We start from the raw sequence: 12437 nt of genomic DNA, 5'->3' as shown, positions 1-12437 counted from the left end.
ACTCTGGGTAGCCTGAAACATGAATCTGTTTCTCTTTAAACAGCCACCAACAGCTTTTAAAAATTCATACACATTAACTGTGCTTGGATGATCATCTCACAACTAAATCTGCCATCATATGAAATGATAGTCATCAGGTTTGGAACAATCCAGAGCTTTAAACCAACTTCAGCTAACAGGTTGGCTTCCTGGTTTGGAAGAAACAGGAAACTATGGTTAGTAGAATACTTCCTGGATTACTGTAGCAAACTGTGGAGGGAGGAGGGAAGGATAGATGCTAGTGTAAACCACTGCTGTCTCACTTTATCAAGGCTGAAACTTATTAATCACGATGAGTTTCGTAGAAGGATACAAAGTGATCAAGGTGTTGCTTTTCAAACTGAACTTCGGGAGGGTGGTGCTCTATTTTGTTAATTTATAGCACTTGTGTAAATTAGATCATTTGTGTAAAATCCTTATGCACTGCTGTTCAACATTTGAGAGTTCTATGTTATTTGCCTCTATAGAAATCATTTGCTGTGAGTCCCTTTAGAGACCCTTAATCAAGACTTTTGGTGAATAAAAATAATCATTAAAAATAGTTACACAAGCATGGACCATGGGCAAAGCCTTGTGCATGTTTTGATTTAATAAGTCAATATAGGATCCTCCAAAACAAGCCACAGACATATTCATATGGGAAATGGATGGATGAAACTATCTTCTTTCATTTTTACTGCTGCAAAATTGTTACATAGCCAAGCATTATGTTTCACAAAGGATATCCTTCAAAGCAAAAGAGGGGGGAGTTGTTGCAAACTATTTATTAACAAGAGTTTTGAGGAAATGGTGTGAATATAGAGAGTGCATACTTTCCGCTGTAGTATTTTATACTATCTGACTTTGGGGTCTGTGACTATTGTAATGTATTTGAGAAAATATGTGTGCTTTCATATATGATTTAAATGCAAAATTGTCTTTCTGGCATTTGGTCTCGAATGATGATGATGTTCTAACTCTGTTTTGCTATAAAAGGGACAGTACTGATGTGAGATTAATTTGTAATGTAAAATACTTTCCAAGCTTGTTTTGAGGCCATGTGGATGACTGTTTACAAGACTCAACATTATGGGGGTTTTTTTGTCTTGGAAGACAACACTTTATATTTGATCATTGTTTTAAAATAATTCAATCAAGTTTGTTTAAAAACAATGGGTTAGTAAAATGAGGTTCCATAATCAAAACACGTTTGAGGGTTCAAGATTTTGCAGGTACACTTTTCAGAAAAGGGTGGTTTCTTATTGGTGAAAGAGAGAAAATTATTTAAATGAGAAGTAATGGAAGGAAGAGGCTCAGAAGTGCAATTTAAAATTTGATTAAAATAATATGTAGTGAATGCTATTATTTCATATCTCAGTAGTTCAGTAGAGTAGATTTCCCCCCATTTCCAAAGACATTTTTTTAAAAAATAAAGATTCAGATGGCTGTTTTAATCTGGTATGGAGATATGTCTTAGCAAATATCAGAAATGTTTGAATAAGCTGTACAAATATGAGAATGTGTAAGGAGATATCAACCAAGGGTAATGCAGGATAAAGTGCTAAATTTTTGAAATATGGACATGTAGTTAGGAAGACTCAACAGAAGTGTTAACCTCCTTTGTTGACCTGCTTGCTAAAATGTGAATTCATATTCCATCAGGTAGATGCTGCTAACAAACATATTCATCAGTATAAGAAAATTGACTTCCTAATGCAAAATTGACTTTAAGTCATCAGTAGATGGCTTTTTCTTTCAGTAGACTTTGCAAAGAACATAGGAAGTTGCCATCTTCTCTGGGGGTTCCCTCAGTCTTCTGGGGGAGGAGAAGGAAAAGACATTCTATTGCAGAAGGTATTCTTCATGCTGAATGACTTTCCTGAATTCAACCCAAAGCAAGCAGATGGGATAGGCAAAGGATAGGCTATTGGTGCAATGTGGCAGACAGATCAACCCTGATTTAGTCTGGATTGCCTCAGCGTTAAGTCAAACTATTTCCTAATTTCATGACAGTCTTAAAGATAACACTACTTATTTTGAGTCAGTTGGAGGAGATTAAGATGGAAGGCTAGGTTCACCTGCTCTTTACTCTTAACTCCTTTCTGCCAAGACAACCTGATCTGAACTGCATCAGCTATGCCCTTCAGCTGCATTTCATTTCCTCCTTCTCCCCAAACGCATGCTGCATTTTACTTTTGCAGTACAGAACATGCCAATGACATTGGAAACAAATACACTAGTAATCTAGTGCTTTTCACATGCCAAAGGGAATTTTGTCAGTGAAAAAAATGATTTTTCTGTGCATGAGTTTCCTGTCTTCTGTTTCCAAGCTACTTTCAAAAGAGTGCAGAGTTTCAAAGTTGAACCTCCAAGATCCACACATTGGATCTACAGATAAATCAAGGATCCATCTGAGATGGCCAGCTTAGAAGGTCAGGTCATGGACACTGGCAGTCCATGATAGGAAAACTTTGTTCCTGCCAACATGTTGTTATTGCATGATTGTGTAGGTAGCTAATCGCCCTATGATTACCTTCATGGTTCTAAAATGACTATTTTCTCCTTTTTGGAAAGTACAACTTTAACACTAGATATAGAATTTGAGTCATTATAGGTAACAATTTTTTCCACGTGAAAGTAAATATTAGCTGAATTAAAAAAAAACTATGTAAAAGATGCAAGAGTTTAGTTACACCAATTATTCAATTGCTTTATAATTCTCTTTCCAAAAAAAAAGGAAAGAAAACCATTTCCCTTAATCTTACATAAAAATGCTAATGATATCCTTATATAATTTACTCCCTATTGATAGATTAAGTTTGTATTGGATCTTAAAAGAGCACACAAGCATTAATGATTATTTTCTAATAATCCACTCTAATTACAAATACTTAGCCAAGTCTTGTACTACTGAGATGGAAAGTTTTATTAAACCAGGTCTCAGCAGAGGCAATTGCTGATTACTTCAACAGAAGTATATTATTCCTTAAAACTTTTGGATCCTGCCTGGTTGGGACACATACTCTGATTTCCATAAATCCTAATGAACACAGATTGCTGTTGGCCTCCTTCTGTCTCTGAGCCAATGGAGTGTACCTCCAGGGGCTGAAGTCAAACTGCTGTGTTAGCAGCACCAAAGTGACCTCCCCAGGTTGCAAGTCTGGACAGTGTGTGTGGAGGACCTGGGCTATCCAGACAACAAGATTCTGCTCTTAATGTTCAGCACTTCTCTTTTGACTATATGTAGCGTGAACCACTAAAGGCCAAATGCCAGATTTCTGCATTCATAACAGCCTGTCCCTGTTTTTTGCACCATCCTCCATGCTCCTCAGGGTTCTCTTAAGAAACAGGGTCTGATCCTGAGCAATACAGTGGTAGGGATTGCAGCTGGCTTCCTGGGTCATTTCTGCTGCTTGGGTCCCAACCATCACACTTTTTAGGCCATTACTTTTGCCAGCAACTGTCCTGAACCACGGGTTACCTGATATGTCCCATGAGTGCACACGATCCCACAGCAGATATTAGCGCATAATCCGGCAGGCCAACAGGTCCAAAGCCCAGTCAGGTCAAATTCCCGCCTCGGCAGCCAATCCAGGGATCGGGGCACTAGGATGTTAGTCCCACACAAGCACAGTCCAAAGGAGCTCCCGATAACATCCAAGCTGTGGTCCAACCAATGTGGGAAGTTGAGCAGACACAGCACCTCAGCTCTGCTTCCCTTGTATACCTTGCATGCTGACTGCAGGATCTGGGCTTGATGAGGCATGTGACCCTCACCTGTCCCAAGCCTACTCCAGCTGAGGAATCACACACTTCCTCCCAGAGCTAATAAGCCCCACCTGGCCAGCCTTTGCCTGCCTCAGCCTCCTAGATCATACCACACGCCGCTCCTTATGTCTCATAGACTGCCGTGTTTGGGGATTTGGGCCCCTCTGGCTCTGGCTCTGGTTCCTGCTGCTCTGGTTCCTGTGCACTGACCCCCACCCCCCTCACCATCCTCTGTTGCCCCATGAATACTCACTGGAATCCTCTTCCTCCTTCCTGCTTTATGACAGCCAGTTTATGACAGCAACTATTCCTTACAAAACATTTTGTAACATGAGAAAACGGACCCTTGTTGGTTGACTCCAATGTTCAGTAATTATAGGAGTTGGGAATCCGGCAACATCTGGAACACCACAGCACAGACAACAGACGTTAGGCTATCCCTGTCCAGATAGGGACATAGGTGGGCCACCAGCCAAAGCTGACGGAAGGCACTTATTACCACTTAGGCCACTTGAGCCTCAAAGGATGCAGGAGCACCCCAAAGCTACGTACCTGCCCCTTCAGAGGGAGTGTAGCCCCATCAAAAGCAGGCAACCTCCCACCCATCTGGTCTAGGGAACCACCCACTAACAGTGCCTCCATCTTATTTGGATTGAGCTTCAGTTTGTTGGCTCTCACCCAGTCCATTACTGAGGCAAGACTTCCAGCACTTCCACTGCCATACCTGCAGATGTAAAGGAGAAGTAGAGCTTTGTGTCATCAGCATGGGGGCTGGACGTGCATAATTCTTACCTCAAAAGTAGAGGGAGTTAGCTACACTTACATCAATGTGGGTCTCCGTGTATGCTATATTATTATGATCGCAATTGTGATTTTAAGGTATTTGTATCCCACCTTTCTCCCAAACACATTGTATACGATCACATTGTAAATGAACTGAGCCTGAGGAAGCTGGTTTCTACTGAATCAGACCACTGTTCCATCTATCTCAGTACAGTGGTACCTCGGGTTAAGTACTTAATTTGTTCCGGACGTCTGTACTTAACCTGAAACTGTTCTTAACCTGAAGCACCACTTTAGCTAATGGGGCCTCCCTCTGCTGCCGCACCGCCGGAACACGATTTCTGTTCTCATCCTGAAGCAAAGTTCTTAACCTGAAGCACTATTTCTGGGTTAGCAGAGTCTGTAACCTGAAGCGTATGTAACCCGAGGTACCACTGTATTGTTTACACTGACTGGCAGCAGCCTTTTGTCACACAGAGGTGTTTGTTGGCTCAGTGCTTCTGAAGTTGATAATAGTGTCTACATTCACCTCACAGAGAAAGAAAACATTCCACTTGTCTATCTACATTATAAATAAAGTAATTAAAATAAGAAATGTCATCCATTTCCACATCTGCTTTATATAATGGGGTCACAGATGTCTTTCTATCATTTGGATTATTAATCTTCAAGCATGGCAGGAGAAAATGCAACATTTTCAACATTTTATGATATACTTTGCTGAAGTCATTCATGAACTGGGGTATATACAGTCATCTAAAATTCTAGGGTTTTTTCCTATTAAAATGCATCACGTTAAACTGCGAAGCACGTTGTACAATTTGTCATTATTTTTTAAAAATATAAATTTCATGTGTGTATTTTCTTATCTGGTTTGACCAGGTACGAGAAATAAAACTTGAGGAAAATTTTAACTGTAGAGCAGGTAAAATGTGGACAGCTTTTGATGGCAGCTTATCTTGGTTCTCAGATACTCTTAAGACATTTGTTAATAGCAAATTCTCTCCCAAGAAAATGGAGGTTTCTAATGGGAGCAGAAAGAAGCCAGGGAACAGCATGAATTATGCTGACCTCCACACACAACCCCCTATTTTTACACACAAAGACACAACAATACCGATTAAAAGGATGAATGCCGCTACCACAACACCAGCGGAACACTGCACAGAAGCCCTCCACTATCCTGAGAAAAACCCTTAATCCTGATTTTATTTTATTGTATTCTTTGGTAGATTTACAGAAGGAAAAACACACACCAATAAATAAATTTTAGGGAGGGGCAATATTAGATATGGACACATAATATTTTTTATTTTATTTTAAAAAATCAGGATTCCTTGTGCTGTCCTCTGCTCCGCTCCACTCCCCCTTCACTCCCCCTTTCTTCCTGCCCATGGCATCTGTGCTCTCTGCTTGCCCCAAATGTCTTAAGAGTATCTGAGGACCAAGAGCTAGCACATCATGTGGGGCTGTGCCTCAGTGGCAGCAGCCTCTCCTCTTCCTCGCCTGCTCTCCAGCAGCTACCATGAGCTGCCCAAGGGAGGAGGCTGGTGGCAGCAGCCATGGAAAGGCCATGGCTGAGAGGCTGGAATCCCTGGGATATTGCTACAACTCAGCAGAGAGTGGAAGCTGCACTCAACCTTTGTAATAATCTATATATATGTCACACAGAGAGAGCGCGCCATTTTCCCCAACTGACAATTCCCAACTGCCATTCTCTCCCCTGGATTCTGTTCAGGAGGAGGGACTTCCCCCTTGATGGACAGTTCTTCCAGCCAAGCTGCAGAGACTGCAAAATCACTTAGTCCAGCCTTTCTCAACCTGTGGGTCCCCAGATGTTGTTGAACTACAACTCCCATCACCCCTAGCTAGCAAGGCCAGAGCTCAGGGATGATGGGAGTTGTAGTCCAACAACATCTGGGGACCCACAGGTTGAGAACCACTGACTTAGTCACAAGGCTATCAGCTGCTGGGGGTGAAAGCATGCAGGGCCGGGAGATGCTTGGCAAGTTGTAAGGCTAAAACTCTGGGACAAGAAGTATAATTTTATATCTTGCTTCTCATTCTACATGAATGACTGAAGGCCACTAGGGCATGTGGGTGGCGGGTGGAGGACTGTAGCTCTGGGAGGGGAATGGGGGTCTCCTTACAACTCTCAGTACCCTTAACAAACTACAGCTCCCAGGAGACTTTGGGAAAAGCCATGACTACTACTACTACTACTTTAAATATACTGTATGTTGCAAATGTTTTATACACATTTTTCTCAGTGTATACAAGCAACTTTTTCGTTTCACTGTGACCCATGTCAAGTGAACAGAATGGGATCTTAGTAATTACTGAACTTTCTTTTTTTAAAAAAATAAATAAATCAGCAGTTAAGGACACTTGAGTAATTTGCAAAACATGAATTAATTTGAATATCGTTAATTTGACCTAAACTTGGAGTTTCAAAAGCAATTAATGCCCTGGGATGCCAAATGCAAGGCTCGTGTAGGGCACTGAGATCCACTCTTGACAAAAAGATTCATGGCTAAGGTTGACAGCTTCTGACTCAAAGATGACCTCTGCCTTAAATAGTTGCATGACAGTGGGAAAGAAAGGCTTCCATAATGACAGCGCAGCAGTGACAACAGAAGCTGTACCTGTCAAACTTCTTCTGGCCATGTAATTTTTAAAAATAGCCCCCAAACATCCTATAAAGGCACATGTCAGGACACCAATCTAGAAAAAACACTTGCCAATGGGCAATTCCAGTTCTCTAGATCAGATATAACCTGAATGCAGAGGTTATAACTGAATGAAGCATGACTTCATTGAGTATATGTTTCCATGTGTTTATTCCGCACTTAATATTTATAATGCCACAGTCTAGCTCTCAGGACAAATTTCATATTGATACAGATCCATATTCCCATTGTGCTGCTCAACTGGGGCCCACAGAACTGTTGTGAATGTAGGTACACATTCCCATTTGGGCTAATGGATTTCAACCAGTTTAGAGCCCAGGCCTTCCCCTCCTCTAACATCTCTTCCTTTTTCCTTTGATTAAATAATTCACACAAAGAAATGAATGTCTCTGATAGGATTGTGCAGAAAAGGTCTAATAACAGAAAAATGAGAATGCATTCCTTCATCCCAACACAAGGTATCTTGATGGCACTGAAAATATAGGTTTATAGGTAAGAGGCCCTTGTCTCTTAGTGTCCACTTTCAGTCAATCAAAGCCCATAGGGCAAGGTAGCACCCACGGTGGTGAACAGAAGGCACACAGAGAGAAACCAGAGGCAGCAGACAGTGATGACACAATGTCAAAGGCCTGGGCTAGATGTGGTAGAGATCCAATAGTCAAGGAAGGGAGTTGTCCATACATGATAAGGCAGATATTCTCAAGCACGTATTTTGTTCTAAAGCTCCCATAGAAGAGCTGCACCTTCTATAGCAGTAAATGTGCTAAAGGCCAATTTAAGCTACGTCCCTTTGATGAAGAATGGAATTTTTGGAAAGTTGTGTTCCTGCCTGGAGTCTAGAACATTTTCAGAATTTTGTTTTCTCTCAGAAGTGCTTCTACTATCTCAGCAGGTCCCATCCTACCATTAGGCAGAGTGAGGTGGCCACCTTATGCACCAACTGATGGAAGGCAAAGAACAGTAGGGGGTGGGGAGTTGGAGGATACAGATTAGAAGTTGACAATGGTGCAATTTGGAGAGACTATCCATAGCACTGGAAACACTTACTTATTTGTGTATTTATCCTGCCTTTATTCCATCATGGAACCCAAGGTGGCAAAAGGATTGTCTTTCATCCATGCACTGACCAGATCCAAAGCTGCTATCCAAACCCTTCGTGTGTGCTCAGACCAAATGGGGAGCATCGTGTATGGGGGGTATGATGTGGTAACACACACATAAAGCCACTCTGAGGCTGTTTCCATAGGCTGAGTGCTTTCACATTTGCCAAAGAAAGGTAATTTAAAATCAAAGGCTAGACTGCCACAGATTTCATAGTCAACCTTCTTATTATGCACCAAATGCAAGACTGCAGCTTTTATTAGCATAGCATCTGAGGGTATCTGCCAATAGAATATGAACTGTCAAGAGATTAGAATGCTATTTTTATAATCAAGCTTCTTTCACATTCTGTTGAAGCGCCACTATGCTGGCATGAGCTCAGGGGATTGAGCCTTGGCCTAGCAACTGTTGCATGGCTAATTACATGGGACACAATGGGCCGTCACTAACGTGCTAATAAATAATTGGAGTCAAAATTAAATTCACCCATGTATGAATTGTTACAGTGAAGACAAGACCTCATTAGGCTATGAACCAAAATGGGTAACGCAGAGAAGTTAAAACAGATCTGTGATCATGCATTGCATTTAATTACATTTCTTTTTTACTAACTATGCTGCATTATTATATTTGCTTTGGATTTGGCAAACAGATTAAAAATAAGTGGCAGATTTTGTGATATTAAACATATGGTAAATGTTTCCTGGCATTTAATAGCTGTCTACATTAATTTGCATCCAGTGAGTGAAAGTCAGCATGGGAAGAGGAACATCACAAGTTATGGCTCACCACTTCAATAACTATATTATGATGGAAAACCCAGATACTATAGCTTAGTTGGTAGAGCAGGAGACTCTTGATATCAGGGGCCTGAGTCTGAGCCTCACATAAGGCAAAAGATTCTTGCATTGCAGAAGTTGGACTAGATGATCCTCGTGGTCCCTTCCAACTCTACAATTCTGTGACCAACACACAATGTTCATGTTCAGGAGCCATGCTAAACTATATTTTAGTGTGCCAAAAATGAGCCTAGGCAATCCCTGGTCCTTCCCCTTTTCCTGAATGTCTGCAAGGAAAGTTTTGTGTCTATTTTTGTTTAACCATTGTTTGTTGCCCAATCCAAACCAGCAAACTGTGGTTAATGTTAACTCTTGTTTATCTGAAGCAAGCCAACTTGAAACCATGCCACTGAAGACAACTCAGAAACTGCAATTAGTGTAGAATCTAGCTGCCGGGATGTTAATTGGAGCACATGGATGAGAATGCATAACACCAATATTATACAATCTGCAATCATTACCTATTTGCTTCCTGAATTAATTTTAAATGCTGGTTCTAAATGGCTTTGAACCAGAATACCTTTAAGGAGTGCCTCCTCCCATAGGAATCTGCTCAGTTCTCAGAGTCTAATTCAAGGATTAACCAAGGCAGTGCCCGGGGGAACCATCATGCCTGCAAGGACCTCCTATGGCACTCAATATATATCCCACTTCAAAATCCATTATGCACCAATAACTATTCACTCTTCCAGCTCAATTCCTGTTTGCACTGGCTTGACCTTTCCTGCACTGAGCATGGGCCCTCAGACATGCCACCATTTCATTTGTTACCAAGATAAGACACCCACTTTCCCTTCACTTCTGAACAGAGGACAGGTGCAAAGAGATTCTCTCTGTGAGTGCAGATGTAGTGGTTGATGTAGGTTCCTGTATTTCATTGATTGGGATGGCAAATGTGTCCACTGACCCAACACCATTGATGGTGACTCCTAGTTTAATTCTCAGTCTCTGCTCCAAGTTCCTCTATATGATGGATAGGCATGAAAGACAGAGCCTTTTCAGTTGTGGTGCCAATATGCTGGAACAGCTCTGTTAAAGATAGAAATGTACCTGGCTTCCTGGCTGCTCACCTTTCAGCAGATAACCAAGAAATGCATTGTTTCCAGCTGCCATTTTTAGCTGTGGTCCTTTAAAATGGATTTCAGTGGCTGATGTTGGAACCATTTTAAAAAACTTTTATAGTGTTTTCATATAATGCTAACTTGAAAATTCAGGATACATTAAAAATTGTGCATGTTTTCTGCCATAAATATTTTTATAGGAAAGCAAGGAAAGAATTCTGAAGATCAAATATTTTATTTCATCTATTTGAAAACATTTGAGCAGTAACTCTTTTCTTTATGCTTTATCTCTTTGTCGTTGTTACACAGAAAATAGCATACCATTTTACACGGTGAAGTGAATTTACTGATTTACCTGCAGCAGCACTAAATCATAGCTGAATCAATAGATCTACCTATCAAGAAAAATTACTAGGGCCCACTTATTACTGCAAGCTTAGAAATATCACTCTAAGCCGTTCCTTTCCCACTGATATGCACCATTATTTTTGTATTTCCTTGCTTCAATATGAAATAATATCTCAGGTGATCAGCAGCTTCCTTCACTACAGTTTCATGGGTTTCACTATCAATAAGCCAAGCTATTTCTCCCTCACATTTGAAAAGAGTTCTGACACATCCTCATATCATTTGCTTTAGTCTGACGTGCAATCCTGTAGATTGAAAAACATTTTCCTCCTATATGAAATAGACAGACAGAAGAAACCAGTGCTGGAATATATCAGCACTTGCTAACATTATGACCCACCATTCTGCTGTATATTCAACCTTCCATATTCCACACTGCCCAGACTACAGAACACAATGTGTCAGAAACACATTTGGTTATCTTTGACTTCCCAAGTCAGTTGGTCAGATTAATATTTGAATATTAGTTATGGAAAGTTGTGCTCTGTTTTCAGAGTTTAGTCTGCATGCAATGCAAAATTGCTCCAGATTTGTGCACATCTTTCCTTAAACCACAAAGCATGTATCATAATAAAGTGATTAATAACAGTGACTTCTCCAGGTTTGAGTCAGAAGTCTAATTTTATTTATTTATTAATTAGTGGGAAGGTAGGAGTGGCACAGGCAAAGAGTACTTTTCCAGCTGGAAATCGCAATCTGAGCTGAAGAAGAACTATCAGGGCTGTAATGCACACCATGGCTTGAGGATAATCTAGATATAGATTCCCCCCCCCCTTGGAAAAAGCATGAGTCATAAAACATTCACTGGATATGACAAAGTAAAAGAACCACTGTAAGTCTTCCCAAAGAGCTCCACATTCCCTTATAAACAAGCCAAGTGTAACTATTCAATAATGGGATCTTTATAAAAGTCCATCACCAATTTCATTATGGGCCAAGAACAATCAGGTCAGCTCAACTATTTCTTTTGAAGTTATTTATAAATGATACACTGAGTTGTTGCTGGCAAAGTTAGTGGAAAATGTAAGATGATGTAAGATTCATGAGCTTCTAATATTTTGAGCACCAAGGAATATGATAAATCTTTAATGCTTGAGAGCACAGATTTGCAATAACATTGGATTTCTTGAACAATGAATCAAAATCCTGGGCACTGTCTACCATTCACCTTTTGTCTAAAATTCCTATTGAAAACAGTGGATTTTTCCTCTTTCAGTTCTTGGGCCCTCTTAGTTTCTTCTCTGACAACTCTCAATCTAATCAACCTCACAGGGTTGTTGTGGGGATAAAGTAGGGGGCTGAACCCGGCGCCCCAGGCTGAACTCCTTGTAAGAAGAGTAGAGCACAACAATGAATGGCTTCCAGAAAATGAATGGCTCCATTCAAAAATGAATGGCTCCATTCAAAAATGAATGGCTCCATTCAAATATGAATGGAGAAATGAATGAATGGGGTCACCTGCATTGCTAATATCCATTTTTATAGTTCTTCTGGCACATATGGTGTTTAGATAAATGTTTATGGTGCTTGGATCAATGGTATATTCGTGCAGATCTGTCCCCTGATCCACAGTAGCTTACTGGTTTGATGGTTATCTTCCTACATCTCGCTACCCAATGATTGGTGACCATTCTGTGATTCTCCATCTCATCTGTTACAGCAGGTGTACAGAGATCGAATTAAAAATATTTGACAGGATGAAATAATTCAAGCTTGGCATAAATTTTATGAATTTTACCTAAAGTTGGCCTGGAATAAAATATACCATT

This window comes from Podarcis vaucheri (assembly GCF_965113315.1).
Source record: "Podarcis vaucheri genome assembly, chromosome: 10".
In the NCBI taxonomy this organism is placed as follows: Eukaryota; Metazoa; Chordata; class Lepidosauria; order Squamata; family Lacertidae; genus Podarcis; species Podarcis vaucheri.
The sequence above is the reverse complement of the archived record's forward strand: the minus strand, read 5'-3'. Positions refer to the sequence as shown.